Source organism: Saccopteryx bilineata, chromosome 6, assembly GCF_036850765.1.
Source record: "Saccopteryx bilineata isolate mSacBil1 chromosome 6, mSacBil1_pri_phased_curated, whole genome shotgun sequence".
Taxonomy (NCBI): domain Eukaryota; kingdom Metazoa; phylum Chordata; class Mammalia; order Chiroptera; family Emballonuridae; genus Saccopteryx; species Saccopteryx bilineata.
In genome coordinates, this window is record NC_089495.1 from 51586557 (window position 1) to 51604264 (window position 17708).

At 43.3% G+C, this 17708-nt stretch overlaps 1 pseudogene; it reads right to left on the reverse strand.

Moving 5' to 3' along the window:
• Positions 1-1135: 1135 nt before the first annotated feature.
• On the reverse strand, positions 1136-16506 carry LOC136309294 (5'-nucleotidase domain-containing protein 2-like; annotated as a pseudogene).
• Positions 16507-17708: the final 1202 nt, after the last annotated feature.

Genomic DNA, 17708 nt, shown 5'->3' on the forward strand with positions numbered 1-17708 from the left:
TTACCATATGTCTTCCAGCCTCATTAGAATTTTTCTTTAAAGGTAAAGGAACTTATGTGAGTGGGTAGCCCATAGCCATTGATCTGAGGAAAATGTTCTACAGGGCTTTTTATTCCATATTGCTCAGCAAATCAAGGATCTAGAGGAGAGACTGTAGCAATTGGTACAGAGAAATCAAGGTTTTTCTAGGCAGTAAGGAACTGGACCCCCTAACACCTTTCTACCTGTTAGTTTGCTAGGGCTGCTGTAACAAAGTACCACAAACTGGGCATTCTAAACAACGGAAATTTATTGTCTCACATTTCTGGAGAACACAAGTCTGATACCACGTTGTCAGCAGGGCCATGTTGCCTCTGATGGCAGTAGAGAAGGCTCTGTGTCGTGTCTCTCTGTAGCTTCTGGTTGTGGGAAATATTTGATCTTCCTTGGCCTTTGACAGCATCGTCCTGACCTCTGCCTTCATCTTCACATGAAATTCTACCTGTGTGTGTCTCTGGCTAAGTTTTCCCCTTTATGAGGACATCAGTCATATTGGATTAGGGACTCACTTTAGTATGACCTCATCTTAGCTAATTACACATGCAAGCAAGAACCTATTTTCAACTAAGGTCATTTTCTGAGGCATTGTGGGTTAGGACTTTAGCATATGAATTTTGGGGACACACTATTCAAATTTTAACACCCTGAGACCCAGAATTAAGAGAAAGATATTAGGGAAGGTCGAATATCTTGAACAGTGGCTCTGTTCAAAGCCCATTTTCAGGAAAAGCCATAGAAATAAAGGTACTACGGGAGAAAAAAATTGACAGGACTAATGGGATGTAGACAGTCTAAGGAGAGGAAAGAAGAAGGGGTATAGTATCTTGAGTGTGAAGGTATAAACACTGCATAGGCTCTGTGTAGAAGCGAAGTGTAGCATGTATTAGGTAATGCTATGGGAGTTAGAAGGGTACCTAGGACATTGTCTTTCTTTTTCTTTTTCTTTTTCAAGAGAGAGAGAGATCACTTTATTGTCCATCTGAACACATGCCCAGAGTAGGTGGGGACAGAGGGTGGGTGGACTGGAGCCTATTCTGGACAATAAAGCGCGGATGTAACAGAGGTGGGCCATGTCGCTGAGGAAGGAAGTGCATCTTCATGCAGCCGGTGCCGAGCTAGTCCATCCGGAGCCGCCCTCTGGCTGCAGAGGTGTGCGGTGCGGTAGAAGGTGCCGTCCACACCGTGGTTGAGCGGGCAGCCGAGGGAGGCCACGCACAGGTTGGAGAAGAGCTGAAGGCGCCTGGAGAAGTAGGTGAGGTTCTGGAAGGTGCGGGAGAAGCTCCCTCACTAAACGTTGAGCAGGGCCTTGCCTGCCCCTCCTTCCTCCAGGCAGCCAGCACCTGCCGTGACTGCATCCTGGTAGGTCTGTATGAGCTCCAGCTGCCCGCTGAGCGCCTGCTACCGTGTTAGCGAGTGCCTGTACTGCTCGGTGTTCATGATGCGGTCTCACGCCCCAGCTCGGGATGGTGGTCCCTGTTCGCCGGCCGTGCCGCCGCCTCACTGTAGAGGTGGTCTCTGGATGGAGCGCATGGGGCAGTGGCATAGCGAACATAACTGGCGCCCGCGGCTCTACTCTTTATTGGCGCTCCCCTCCCCCCTAACTACGCTTCTACTACGCTTTTCTTGTTTGTCTTGGAGACCATTTGGCGCCCTTCTACCAGTGGCACCGGGGGCATGATAGACTCCCTCCACCCCCCACGCCACTGGAATGGTGGTCATGCCATTCTGTTGGACGTAGGGAGTCAAACCGGCTTCCCTGCACATAGGTCTTGCCCTTTTCCAGGCGCCACTGGAGCGAGCCCTTTTCATCTGAAGTTTTCTGAAAGGCTTTGCGGGAGTCAGTGAAGAAGCTGGGCTTATCCACCTGGACGATGACCACAGCAAAGAGTTGGCGCCAGTCTGACCCACCGAGTACCGCAAACCGTTGTTCATGAAACTGAAAGAACTGGTGATAACGAGGAATAGCTGTTTCCCACGGACCACCAGGAGGCCCAGGACAGCTAACATCTCGTCCCCTCTCAGGATGTACTTCTCCAAGTCCCTTTTGAACCACTGGCGCCTGAGGCTGTTCACGTGTACTTCTCGAATGGCATCCGTTATGCCCTTGTAGCGTCCGTTACGTTTCTGTGGAGGCGCCCGAGGTCAAACTCCAGGCCGTGGCCCAAGAAGTGGTCCACCGCGCAGGAGAGCAGTACCATCTCCCGCCGCAAGAAGATGAACTGCTTGATGCAGGGCCATTGCAGAACCGCTCATCTGGTACACTGGAATGTGCTGGCGTCCCCCCTAGGGGCTGATTACCTTCTCATCTGGCACAGGCTGCAGGCCCCAGTAGGCCAGCCCCAGATGCACATAATGGAAGGCATCAATCTTCATCAGAAGGCTCTTCTGAACGTTGGATAGGAGACCACGGATGGCAAAGCTGGTGTCGTAGTCATATTTCCTATGCCCTCTGGGTACTTGTAGTGCTCATTCAGGATGTCACTGGCAGCATGGAAGATCTCTGAGTGCAGTGAGTTTGCCTACCGGGCCAGTGTGCAGTCATAGTTGAAACCATAGACCTTGACATCGTGCATGCTGATCTCACTGTTGGCAAAGATGGCTACTGGGTTCAGGAGACTGAAGACTGCGCGGGGTGAGGAGTTGGGAGTAGTGGGAGGGCCCACAGGTGCGCGCTGAGCTCCGCCCTAGAGCGCAAAGCACCAGGGCATTTGGCACTGGACCCTCAGGCCACAGCCAGGGCAAGACGGCGAGGACTAGCTGGCTTGTGGCTGCTGTGGCTTGGGCACAGCAGCCCTACACCCACTATGCCCACTGAATGCCCCCTCTAACTGTGCACTTGCTCCTAGAACATTGTCTTGTGATAACTTAGTATCAGTTATTGCTACATAAAAGACCACCCCAAAATTTATTTCCTGATTCCATGGATTGCCAATTTGGCCTGGGCTCAACTGGATATTTCATCTACTGGTCTTTAAATCACCTCACTCATATGACTGCACAGCTGGGTCACCTGAGGACAGGTCACCTGGGGGCTGTTGGTTCCAGACAAGCAGTCTGGTGGTTGGCTCCGGTAATGTAGGCCACTGGGTCATGTTTTTCCAGAATCGAGAGGGAATCCCAGGCTTCTGCACTTGGGGACTGTGTTCCAGAAGCAGCAAGAGAAGACAAGCCCAAATGAGCAAGTATTTTCCAGGTTTCTGCTTGTGTTCCATTATCCAGTCACAAGGATAAAGCCAGATTCAAGGGACGAAGAAATACAGACAACCCCACCCCTACCTTTTTATTGGAATAGGTGCAAAGAATCCAGGACCAATTTTTGCAATTTAACCTAAGGTAGTTTAGCAGAATGTACTGCTGGGGAGTGAAGCCCGGACCAGTGCAGGTTTAGAGTTCTCCTGACTGAAGGTAACATTGGGAATGAGGCTGGAGTTGCAACATTGATTACTGATGACCTGAAGGCAGGTTCAGAGGAAACTGTTTAGAGAAACCTAAACACCTGTCCGGGATCTTTCTGGTCTGCCAATACTTTTGGGATTCTGTGAGCATTTGGAATACAGTACTGATTGCTGGTACTTAAAGAATCGCCACAACCCCTCCTTTATGATGTCTTAGGAGAACTTCTCTTTTCACCCCCTCCACTGCTCTGCTCTTTGTAGCTGCAGCTCTTTTCATGATGGATGTTCAGCACCTTTATTAGAGACTTCAAAAGGAGACGGTACAATGACAGAGTTAAAGGAATCCATATTGACACCATTCTCGCATTCTTGCCTGGGAGAAGGACAATTTCTTTCCATCTTTCCAGGCTGCTGTAAGAGCAAGAAAAAAAAAAAAATCACAAATTAATATCTCAATAAATTATCCTGCCACATTTGTTTACCCACTAAATGTCGGGACTGTTTATCTTCCTTTTAAATTACTCCTGAGCTCTGTAGAGCAGAGTATTTTGTCTTCTAAAATTTATCATTGTGAAATTACTTGTCGCTGCTCCTCCGGAAATGTCAGGTTTTTGAATTAGTAAAATGGAGGATCACAATGGAACAACTTTTCTTTATGTGACATGTAGAACTCTGTCATTAGGATTAAGCAGAAATATCCATTTGCATACACAGGTGCCTAGACAGATACTTAAAACATAAACAAAAAATTCTTTTAACATTTGGAACCTTCAGTTGGCTATTTTGAAAAAAAAAAATACAAAAGGATATCCAACCTCTACCCCTCCTATATTCCCCCTATAATTATTAACAGATGGTATATCCTGAGATGCTACCATACATTCTCTTAAAAATCCAGAATAGCCTGACCTGTGGTGGCGCAGTGGATAAAGCATCGACCTGGAAATGCTGAGGTCGCTGGTTTGAAACCCTGGGCTTGCCTGGTCAAGGCACATATGGGAGTTGATGCTTCCTGCTCCTCCCCCCTTCTCTCTCTCTGTCTCTCCTCTCTCTGTCTCTCCCTCTCCTCTCTAAAATGAATAATAAAAAAATAATAAAAAAATTAAAAAAAAAATCCAGAATAAACCCCAAATCCTCTTCCCTCGAATTCTAGATGTGCGGTGTGTATACAGTGAACAGTGATGTAGAATCCCTGGGCCAGAGGCCTTGTCTCCCCTGAAGGAATGCTGTGGAAATTGGGGCAGAAAAATGAAAGTATTTGAGTGTATATGAATTTGTATTTGTATGTTCAATAGAAGAACTGTGCTATTTGTTTAATTTTTTTTATCAATGTCCATTTCTCTGTCCCTTCAGAGGGTGAACATTGTGGGAGTTGGAACAATGTGTCATTGAGCACAGTGCCTGGAGGGTGCTCAGTTAATGAACCGCCATTCAGAACATTACACAGGGCCTTGTGTGGGATCAGGGGACGGGTACAGTGTGAATAGGGCAGCTGTCACCAACAGGCCAGTGACAATCTATTGATTGACGTCATAATCATAGCTGGCCACATATCATCCTCGTCTTCAACTTGTGCCTTTAGCTTCTTGTCCAAGACCTCCCCCTCCTTTCCCCTCTCCCCTCCGTTTGTCTTCCCTTTCTCTGCAAGGGCAACATCAAAGCCGATCCTCTTGAAAATACTAGAGCCGCCTCTATTGGTGCTTAGGATCCAGTGGAGTGATTTATTTTGCTAGTTTCTGGCAGTGTCGAAGCACATTAGAAAGGAGCAATATGCCAGTGTATTCCCAAAGGAGTGCACAAGGTAATGGGTCTTGGGAACTTGGTCACTGATCAAAAGCAAAACAAAAATATTAATATATGAAGATGCATAATCTGAATCATGGGCTCAGTGTTTGGGGGTTTAGGCAGAATATAGAAAATCTTTCTTCATATGGGCTATTTTAAAATAACAATTTAAATATTGGGTAAATGTTTTCTTACTCATTTTTTCACTTTGTTTCACCCTGAATTTTCTTTCTTTTACAAAGCCACCACTTCCATGATATAAGGTTATCTTAGCATTTCTATGTCTGCTAAATTAAGCACCACATTTACCTCTAGCACCAGAACTCCTATCCCCTGGTGTATAGTAGAGGCCTTAACATTTGTTGATTGAACTTATATAAAAGTAAAAAGCAGGAAAATGGCTTGTTCTGGACCTGTGGGCTGAGTTCATTAACTTTGATGACAAGTACTGATCTTGCTCAATATCTTGTCGTTCAGGTCCTGGACCTTATCTTTCAGGTAGCGTGTTCTAAATTTATCCTGCTTCACTGGGCTTAATTTCTTGTCCTTCTAGCCAGTTCTGTCCCTTGGCAAACCACATCCTCTCTGCTGGATCACACCCAACCCCCAAACTCGTTCACACTTAAACATGCTCAAGCCTCTACTTCACTTACTTTTCCAGCTATGAGCTATTTTTTGCTTCCTCTTGATAGCCAAACTTCTTGAAAGAGATTGATTTTTGTGTGTGTATGTATGTGTGTGACAGAGACAGAGAGACAGAGAGGGACAGATAGGAACAGACAGGATGGTAGAGAGATGAGAAGCATCAATTCTTCATTGCAGCACCTTAGTTATTTATTGATTGCTTTCTCATATGTGCCTTGACTGAGAGGCTACAACAGAGCAAGTGACCCATTGCTCAAGCCAGCGACCTCGGCTTTTGAACCTGGGTTCTCTGCATCCTAGTCTGATGCTCTATCCACTGCGCCACTGCCTGGTCAGGCAAAAGAGATAGATTTTAAAAAATAATTTTCTGACTTCTGTGTTCTCTTCATCTAACTTCACTCATTCCATTCTAGTAACATGACCTCCAATTTGTTAAATCCAATAGGGGTTTTACATGATCACACAATCAACACCATTTATTGTTTCTGATTATATCTTCCATTATAGAAGCTTTCTTCCTCAATTTCCATATCACAGCCTCTTCTAGAGTTTTCACCTGCCTCTAAAGCTGATTCTTCATAGTGTCTTTCACTCATTCTATTCTAGCTGCATTGTAAAATATTACAGTTTTAGCGACCATTCTCTTCTCAGTCTGCAATGACTTTCTTTTTAAGGATACAAACTTTATTTAATTTTTTTTAATTACAGCTCACATTTAATATTACATTAGTTTTAGATGTGCAGCATAGTAGTTAGATGTTTATATAACTTAAAAAGTGATTGTCCTGGTAAGTCTAACACTCACTTGACACCATATAGTTATTACTATATTATTGACTATATCCCCTATGCTGTGCAATGGTCTCTTGGTGACATGTTATTCATGACCAAAACATTATTTTTTAACATACCTATAAATTTAAATTTATATCTCCAGATCCAAACCCATATGTCCAATCACTCACAGATATCTTCTTTTTAATATTTTACATGCGATTCAAATTCAGTATGTCCAAAACCAAACTCATAATCCTCTCATAAAATTTACTGTATTTCCCCATGAATAAGATGCACTCTTTTTCAAAAAATTTGGGGTCTATAAACTGGGTGCATCTTATACAGTGGTTGTAGTATTTTTACTTGCATTTCCTGCTTTTTCATGCAGATGAGGAATTGTATAAGTTATATGATGAATAAAACTTGAGTTTAATAACATTATGTAATACTTTTTTTTTTTCAAATTTTGGGCCCCCAATTTAAAGTGTGTCTTATACATGGGAGCATCTTATACACGGGGGAATATGGTATTCCTTCTCCAGTTCTCTCTTTCCTAGCGACTGCTGCTGGACAGTCAGTGCTCTTGCTACAAAACGGCGAGATAAGCACCTTGCCTCATCTTGCTCGTCCATGTGCCAGTCCATTGCCAAGTTAATTTTTTTCCTGATTGTCTCTCAGATACAGCCACACCTCTCCATCTGCACTTTATAAGCTATCATAATACTTTGACTCATCTGCTGAAACAGTTGCCTAATTGGTCTCCCACTATTCAATCACTACTTCACAGCGCAGCAGAAGTAATCTAAAAAAAAAAAAAAAGGTGACCCTTTTTATTTGACACCCTTATTTAAATGAAGTCACGCATCAGTGGTTTTCCATCAAAATCCTTATGCAGTCTCAGTTTGGACTTCCAAGTATTCTTCACCTGTTAGCTGTGTGAGCTGTGAAGAAAATTAAGCAGGACATGAAGCTAGAGATGCTGAGTGCTATCTTAGAGCAGGTCAGAGGAGGGTTCTCTTGGGGGAGAACATTTGAGCAGAGACTGGAATGTAGCAGGGAGCAGTCATGCAGACATGTAGGGGAGGAAGGTTCCAGGCAGAGGAAACAGCAAGTGCCACAGCCATAAGATAGAAGTGTTCTTGGTGGGTTTGAGGGATAAGGAGGGGGTCAGTATGACTGGGGCCCAGTGAAGTAAGGTCATAGAGGTGGGCTGGGCCACCATCATGCAGCACCAATAGACCTCCTACAGAACTCTGGGTTATACGCTAACCATAACTGGAGAGCTTTGCGCGGAGGAGGGAAATGCTGTGACTTAGGTTTGAACAAGATTCACCTGGTTGTCTTGGAGGGCATAGACTGAAGGCAAGAGAGAACATCTAGGATGGTGTTATTTTATTAGCACCAGTTGAGCGATGATGACCACATAAATGACAGCCATAGCGGTGAGGGCAGGATACAGTGATGAGGTACAGGAGATATTTCAAAAACTGGCAGGTTCACTTGTATTTCTTACTTTGTATTTTGCCATGTATTTTACACCAGTGGTCCCCAACATTTTTGGGCCACGGACAGGTTTAATGTCAGAAAATATTTTCATGGACCGGCCTTTAGGGTGGGATGGATAAATGTATCACATGACCGAAACAAGCATCAAGAGTGAGTCTTAGATGGATGTAACAGAGAGAATCTGGTCATTTAAAAAAAATAAAACATTGTTCAGACTTAAATATAAATAAAACGGAAATAATGTAAGTTATTTATTCTTTCTCTGTGGACCGGTACCAAATGACCCACGGACCGCTACTGGTCCATGGCCCCGGGGTTGGGGCCCACAGTTTTACACAATTATATAAAGTAAATTTGATCATCCATAACCATGGAAAACAAAAAATGCAAAACAAACAAACAAACAAAAAAAACCACAACACCTATAGAAAAATTAAATTTCCTGGAATAACAAGTTAAATTATTCTTGAAGACGATGGACACTGGGCCAGACAAACTTCTGCACATTAATATTGCTAACACCTATTTGAGGTTCATCATGTACCATTAAATAACAAATAAGCTTTAAACATGACTTATTATCTTGTTTAATTATCAGAACCCTATGCATTAGCTGGTTTTAGTATTTCCATTTTGCGGAAGAGATATAGAATTGCAGGAGCTTGCCAAAGACTCCACAGCTAGGAAGTGCAGGGAAAACTCTAAGCACGACCTCTGAAGGCAGCCCAAGGTTAAGTCATTGTCAGGGTTAGCTTATAAAGCCAAGAGCAGGTTTCCAAATAGACAGATGTTTCTGTTACTACTGCCTTCATTCCTAGGAGATTCAGTTCCACACTGGCACTCATGGTACATACAGTTCTTGTTCTTGAATTTTTATGAGTGTGTACTTACTAAAAATACTTGTGAAAATAGGGTTAGTATATAGTATTAAAAAACAAATGCACGTGCATGTATGTTATGTCTTCTTTTCTTCATCTGACTGTGCTGCGTTGAGGTGTTAGACCAGGGGTTGGGAACCTTTGTGGCTGAGGAAGCCATGAACGCCACACATTTTAAAATGCAACTTTGTGAGAGCCATACCACGACCTGTGTATGTTATGCATTATCCAATAAAAATTTGGTGTTGTCCCAGAGGACAGCTGTGATTAGCTCCAGCTACCCACAACCATGAACACGAGCAGTAGAAAATGAATGGATTGTAATACATGAGAATGTTTTATATTTTTAACATTATTTTTTTTTTGTATTAAAGATTTGTCTGCAAGCCAGATGCAGCCATCAAAAAAGCCACATCTGGCTCGTGAGCCATAGGTTCCTGACCCCTGTGTTAGACCCTCTCAAGGGACAGATAAGAAAAGCTCCTAGAGATGTAAATAATACAGATAAGGACCTTGGGAATATAAATAAGAATGAACCAGAGCAAACTCAAATTTGGAGATTGCCCAAAAGATTTTGAAAATATTCTAAGCATTTGTAATCCAAATGCCATGGGAATGAGAGCTGGAGTGTTTATCTGCATCTGAGGGTCAGAGTGGTTAGGTCTGAGGTCTCTGTATTTACTGTGCAAAGATTTGAAGTGAGAATTGGAAAACAGTTAAAGAACCAACAATTTCTAGTTAATGTGGGAGTTGGGATAGTCTTCTGGGCAGCATGTGCCTGAGAGCATGTCTGCCCAAACCTCCCTCCCTACCCTGCCATTGGGAAGGAACTAGCAAAGCAGGAAGTGCCAGCAAGGGGTAAGGAGAAATCCAGTGCACCTAGCTGTGCAAAGACAACAGGAAACAAAAATAGGATTAGGCACTGGGAGCATCAGGAAGTGCTCTGCATTTACAAATAGCTCTGACTCAAGGAAACCACTGAGTGGAAAAGAGAAAGGCCCTTTATTTTGGGGTGGGAAAGAGAAAGACTTCTTTTTTGGTGATAACACCAGAAAGAAAAAAAGAGTAAAAAACATCCAGTTCAGAGTTGGCAAAAACTTTACGAACATACAACTGAGGAGGGATTGGTGGTTAAGCCTGTGTATCGTGTGTGTAATGTGTCGTGTATGTATAATCTTGTATACATGAAGAAACGTGAAAATACATGTTTAAGTTGACTCTGGAGTGAATCTGCATATAGTTTATTCATAAGGTTTTCGCTCTTCTCAGTGGCCCTATTTGTTCCTTTATTCATTCACTCATTTGGTTTCTGTGAAATGGGGTAAAATCCCTGCAATAGAGCTTGTTGTGATTCTTGAGTTCTTTTGACTTTCATCATGACAAAAAACAAAAACCGAAAACCAAGAGCTTGACATGGCCCCCATGGACCAGTCGGCTGAGGCAAGGCTAACCCAGCGGTCAGGGAGAACTTTCCAGAGCAAGAAGTGGCTCTTTCTATAATGCTGGTAGTAGCCATCTCTTTCCCTCTATTTAATCAGGGAAAACCAACTTTAGTAATAGCACCTCTGTTAACACCGTCAATGATAGTTTCAGCATAGAGTCAGTGGTATTATAGCAAATGTATAGTAAATCCAGGTACAGTAAACCGGCTCTTCAAAAAAGAACGTGTATACATATGCTTATCGTAAAATTCAGTAATGTGTATATAACATAGAGTTTACAAATAATAATACTCTTAATTGTACACTTCTAGCCCACGTATTCTCAGGGAATGGTGTCATTGGTTTCTGCCATACTCTTACCTTCATAGCCAACCTATAATTGCCATTCAGCCATGACTGACAAAGTTGTTTTCCAGTTCACTAACTTGTTGCCCAATAACTGTATCAACATTGAATCTGATATGTGACTTTCTGTTAAACTCTCCCCCTCTCACCCTTGTATTAAGTATATTTATTAAGCTGGAAATTTTCCAGCTTTGGCAGTAAATCAAGCCCTTACTTCCAGAGTCTGCCGGTTCTATGGTATAAAGACTACCTAAGGCTGATTTCAGGCTGCCAATGTGTCATCACTGAGTGCAGAGTTGGAAGAGATACACAGTAGCACATCATTATATAGAATCTCCACCATGCAGAGACACTAGAAGTAAACAATCTAAAGGCTAGAGATAAAAGTAAAATTTACTAAAAATTTGGAAAGTGATAAATTTTAAGTATGATTGTCTTTGGCTTTAGTATAATATTTTTAGCTACAGGTATATAGTATTTAATTTTTTATAATAGCTATGTTTAACAATCAGCTTTCAAAATTCCTGAAAATACAACATTTGGCTTTCTCATAGGCTGAGGCAAGCTGGTGATGAGGGAGAGAAACGCTGGTGAGCTGTGAGAGCAGTGTAGGAAGCAGGAAGTAGGAAGCAAGCGATCAATTAGGATATGCAAGCCCCGGGCTGGGCATGGGCACCAACACAGAAAGACAAATCAGACATGCTTCCTGACTCTGTGCAGGGCACAAACACTTAAGTCTCAAGCTGGAGACCCTGTGGAGCAACCAAGCTCAGGTTTTCCCCCTGTCCCCAATCACTGCTGAACCCTGGTGATTAGGCCAGTTACTTAGTTTCACAAGATTGATGCCATAATTGGGACACATCCTTGTTCAGTCATGAGAGAAGTACCATGTTTTTGGATGGCTCAAGTCCCATTCTTGGGTACTGGAAGGTCTGGCTGTGCTCTGCCTGAGATTTCTCTCATTTTAGGGATAATGATTTCCTCCCCTTCACCATGAATCAAAAGCTCTCAGTTGATATCAATTATGAATGTGCAAGCATTATCTAAGGTTGTAGACATGTCCTGATTCCTGAGCATTTTTGTGTCTTTGATTTTCCTCATAATAGGACTGCTACTAGCTAAAGGGCTCTCCCTCGGCCACTTTGTTTATATTATAGAGTGTGGCTGGACAGAAAAAGCAGTTCCTCCAAAGGCTGCCTGACATGCTGTGTTCTACCCTCCTCGCGTGAGTCTATGTGGTTTTGTCTGTATCTCTCACCTCTCTGGATATTTCAAAGGATTCTTGTGAAAAGAGATGCTGTTCTGGGAGCATATGACTAGAAATATATAACGGTTTCTTCTGGCTAGTTAAGATTTTTGTTTTAATGTTAATCTACCACCTTTTAGATAATCTTTAAAGGTCTAGTGTTCTGGACCAGAGGTCAGACCTTTGGCCCCAGGAGCTTTTAAATTGAGGGCATTTGTAACCTTTCCTTTTTAGGGTTATTTAAAATTAAACCTAAAATAAAATATAATGGCTGGCTGACACAAAAATATAATGGTCCCTGCCTTTATATAATTGACTTAAAATAATATTGAAATCATACATTAAGTATCATAGTTATGAATGCCATATATTATTTTTTAGAATAAAAAAAAATCATCTTATAATCCAGGTAATTTCTTCTTAATTATTTTTAAAAGTAGCATTATTATATATATAAGAGGAATAAATTATATTCAAAGTCTAATACTCTGTATTTAAAAGAATTAAATAGTCCACAAGAATATATAATTGAAAATATTTAAGATTTACTTTTTCAACTGAGGAGAATTAAGGACAAAAGTTGTATAGTACATCTTCTGACGTTCCTGTAACACACTGCACTTTCATTTTCATTTATCAAACACTTGTTTCTGGTATGGTTCAGGAGCTCACCAGGGAAGAGTCTGTTACTACTCCTGAGAAACCACAAGTCTAATAGAGACTAATGTGCAAATACAGCACGTGCTGTAACGGGTATGAATAGGGTGCTGCGACAGCTAAGCAGAGGGCATTGAGAAATTCTTCTTGGAGATCACATGTAACCTAGGACCTGAAAGTGGGTATGAGCTCACTCACATCCTAAGTAGAGGAAAATCCTGGCTAAAGGAAGAAGGAAGGAGCTGTGAATGCGGGCAGCACATGCTGGGACATGTAGAAGCTCAGTGTGACCAGAACATGATGCAGAGGAACAGTGGCTGGAAATGAGACCAGAGCGGTTAGGTGAGGGTCAGATGGGGGAAACTGTGCCATGAGCAGTGTATTGTGTCCACATGGACATCTTGATCACGTCTGTTATTTTGGATGCTGACTAGGAGCACTGTAGAGGAATGACAAGGGGAAAGAGAGTACTAGGAAAACAAAAGGAAGTAGTGGAGGCGAGTGTGACAGGGCCTGAACTGAAAGTGTAAAAGGTTGGGGTGAAAGGAAGAAATGGGATGCCTGAACTGTGCTGGAATAGTGGATGGAGGACGACCAGGAGTGCTGAGGTCGCCGGTTCAAAACCCTGGCTTGCCAGGTCAAGGCACATATGGGAGTTGATGCTTCCTGCTCCTCCCCCCTTCTCTCTCTTTCTCTCTCTTCTCTCTCTTCTCTCTCTCCTCTTTAAAATGAATAAATAAAAAAATTAAATAAAAAAGAAATGGGCTAAAGAGAAATTGAGGGCAAAGAACCCATGAATTGGGATGTCCCTCTGGATGTGGGAGAGAGAAGAGTCAAGGATGGGAACTAGTTTGAGAAATGGTGCTTCCTGTGGACTCATCAAGGTCCTGTGACCTTCTCATCCATATGTGAAAGTCCTAAACCCCAAAGTGTCTGGAAAGAAAACCTTGAGAAGGTAATTAAAATAAAATGAAGTCATAAACATGGGAGTTTATCCAATAGGATTAGTGTCTTTATGAGAAGAGAAACCAGACAGCTCTCTCTCTGTCTCACCTTATGTGAGAAGGTGACTAACTTCCAGCCAAGCAGAGAGCTCTTACCAGAAACTGATCTTGGACTTCCTACCCAGCCTCTATAACCATGAGAAGTAAGTGTCTTCTGTTTAAGCCACCAGACTGTGGTATTTTGTTATGGCAGCCAGAGCAGACTAAGATGTGCCATTATGCCCTTAACTCATATAAAGAAAGAGTATAGCCTGACCAGGTGGTGGCACAGTGGATAGAGTGTCAGACGGGGATTCAGAGGACCCAAGGTCGAAACTCTGAGGTCACCAGCTTGAGCACAGGCTCATCTGGTTTGAGCAAGGCTCACAAGCTTGAGCCCAAGGTCACTGGCTTGAGCAAACGGTCACTTGGTCTGCTGTAGCCCCCCAGTCAAACCACATATGAGAAAGCACTCAATGAACAACTAAGGAGACTAAGGAACCATAATGAAGAATTGGTGCTTCTCATCTCTCTCCATTCTTGTCTGTCCCTATGTGTCCCTCTCTCTGTCTCTGTCACACACACACAAAAAAGAAAGAGTATAGGAGACAGAAATTTTAATTGTTGTTTAATTTTATTCACTGGTTTTTAGTTTGGTTTTGGATATGTCAAATATGAGATACTAATAAGGCAGATGGGAATGTCCAGTGGACAGCCAGAAATATACAAGAGGAACAATGGGGAGCAGTCAGGTCAGGAGAGAGTTTAGAGAGTTCTCGTAGATAAAACAGAAGTCAGGGTTGTGGAGGAAATTGATCAAGGAAAGAATGTAGAATAAGTAAAAGAAGAAGGCAGGAAAGTAGCTGGGGAATTTGAACAGTTAAGGACATCCAGGAGAAGCAGCCAGCCAGTGACAAGGGAGAAGTATTCTAGAATCAAAGTGGGTGTCTCAAGGCCATTTGTTAATAGTGTCACATGCTATAGAAGGCTGAACTAGGCTGAAGACAAAAATATAAAGCACTTGGCTGGTAATTAGGAGATAATTATTAGGAGCCATGTCAGTGTGCTGCTATGGAATAAAGCCAGTTTGCAATGAGTTGAGAAATGAATGGGAGTAAAGAAAGAAAGATGAGGATGGACTCTGATTTTAAAATATCTGCCTATGAAAAGCACAAGGAAGATGGGGAGGTAGCTTGAGAGAAAGGCACATCTATCTCTATGTCTGAAACTCCACAATAATTTTTCATTTTTATAGGAAGGAACAATGGACAACTAAAAGAAATTGTAGTCTATTTTATGCAAATCAACCATTTTCATTATTTTGGATTTTTTGATGTCTGTTTCTGCCAAACAAGGACAAAGGCCCCGTCTCTTTTCCCTATAGACTCTTCATCTCACTGGTTCATTTCTCCTAAACTTTTGACAACCATCATGTCTCAAATAGGTGTCAGGATTTCTTAAATAAGAGTAAGAATGTACACATGCTTGTAACTGTGAAGGTGTGTATGAGTGACTGTGCTTGTGTGGGTGTTAGGGGACAGGATCTGAACATATATTATGATGCCAGAGGTCTGTATTCTATGAAGAAGATCAGATGTTGTTAATGGTAAATTTTATGTTTTATATATGTTACCACCACAGCAACAAAAAAGAAAATACAAAAGAAAACAATTATTGTGGCCACTCTTCTTTCCATTTTGGATTGCAGTTAGTATGAAAAAATGCTAAAAAAAATTATTTGTGCTTTCTTTTTTCCCTCTATCCTACATTTATAGACAGTTACTTAGATATGCTTGTATGATTCTATCTATTTTGAAGATTGGCAGTCTGGTAGGATGTGATGTAGGCCTCTGTTTTAAATTGCTTAATAGTTGAAGCTAAAGGAAAATGTGTAATAGAACACTTTTCCTGGAATTTCAAAACAATGTATTAATTTAGGCAATGGTGGGATTCAGCCGTTCACACAGGTTCAGCAGAACTGATACCTAATTTTTTGTAGAGTTTGGCAAACCAGTTGTTAAAATGGCACTTGTAATCAGGGTTCCCTTTAAGGTGGGCACCTGGGCTGCCGCCCAATGTGGAAATCACAAATTTACATTCTTTTTTTTTTTTTTTTTTAATGTTCATCTATGCAACAGTGTAAGGGCACGAGTGGATGTGGCCTCTGCTCCCAATGTGTGGTCTGTCCACCGCCACAGTTGCCTCCTCGGGAGTTTGGGCTCAGGCACTGCTGGTACCAGCCTGCCTATGCTGTTGCCACAGCTTCCACCATCCCTGGTGGGCCCATGTGTGCCAGCTCAAAGTTACCCCAAGGTCACCTGGGCCCCAGCTACCAGCAAGGGTGGGCTCTTGCCACGGGCTGGATTGAGTGAGAGCTCAAACCTTTGCAGTGGCTTGCAGCAGCTTCCACCACCACAGGCAACCTGCGCGTTCCCGTTTGGACTGCTTCTGTGGCCTCTAGGGGTGGGCTCACACCTCAGGGATGATTGCCCGAGCTCAGACCTCTGCAGCAGCTGCTGCAGCCTCTACCTTTGCAAGCCCGTTGCGCACAGCCACTCAGACCGCTTCTTCTGTCACCCGGGCCTCAGCTGTTGTCAGGGGTGGGCCCATGCCCCAGGCATGATTGCACTGTGAGCTTGGACCTCCGCAGTGGCTGCCATGGCTCCCAGCTCCATGGGCCAGCCCACGTGTGTCGGCGCTCAGACCGCCCCCATAATTACCTGAGCTCAGCCGCAGTGGGCTTGCGCTCTCACCTGGACCTCTGCAGCAGCCACCGCGGCTTCTGTCTTTGCAGGTGGGCTCGCACATGCTCACTCAGACCACCCTGGCTCCTGCAGCCATGCCCTGCTGAGGTTGGCCCGCCAGCCCCCAGCGAGCACTCAACAACGTGGGTGGGTGGTGTAGCTCAGACCCCAGCACTCAATACCTGTATCCCTAATGTGCTGCCTGCCTCTAAGTGCCTCTTTGTTCTTACTGGAGCAGGAGAGCCTCCAGTGGGCAGGGTAATTTATCCCTTTGCTGGTGTTGCTGCTCGGAACAAGAATGTTCACTTTAGATTTGGAGTGTGATTCAGCCAAACGGTTAGGGTGTCCACCCATCAAAGTGTCTCCTCCTTGTGCCTCTGAGACCACACTCTCCCCTGGCAACGCCAGTCTTTCCAGCGCTCTCTGATCCCAAAACCCTAGGCAGGTGGCTGTGAGCGAGGCTTTCCGTGCGGTCCCTTTAATACAGAGCCTAGGTCCGAGAGTTCTGTCTCCTTCTCTAAAAAGTATCTAGGCTCCTTTCTCAGCCAAATACAGTCCCTTTTGCCCTTCCAGGTTCCAAGGCTCTAGGCTGGGACTCCAGTTCTGGGGCTGAGGACCCACAACCCACTACTCGCCAGGCACTCTTCCCCACAGCGAGAGTCCCTCCAGGCCACCGCTCACTCCTGGGAGCGGGGCAGCCCTTTCCGCATCTCTGCCTCAGTGTGGGGTCTTTGGTGGTCCTTGGCTGTAGAATCCTCTTAGTTTAGTCCAAAGTTGGTCTTTCAAGATAACTGTTCTAAAAATTAAGTTGTAATCCACTTTGGTTCTGGAATGTGGGAGTTGGAATGTTTGTCTACTCCTGGGAAGGTTTTTGATTGTTGTTTCCTTCCTGATTATAGGTCTATTTATGTTTTCTATGTACAAATAAATGGCCAACAGATATATGAAAAGATGCTCATCTTCCCTAGCTATTTGAGAAATGCAAATCAAAACTACAATGAGATACCATTTCACACCTGCTAGATTGGCTAGTATCATCAAGAGAGGTAATGACAAGTGTTGCAAGGGCTGTGGAGAAAAAGGAACCCTCATTCACTACTGGTAGGAATGTAAACTGGTACAGCCATTATGGAAGAAAGTGTGGTGGTTCCTTAAAAAATTAAGAATAGAACTACCATATGACACGGAAATCCCTCGAATGGGTATCTTCCCCCAAAACTTGAAAATATTGATACATAAAGACACATGTACCCCCATGTTTATTGC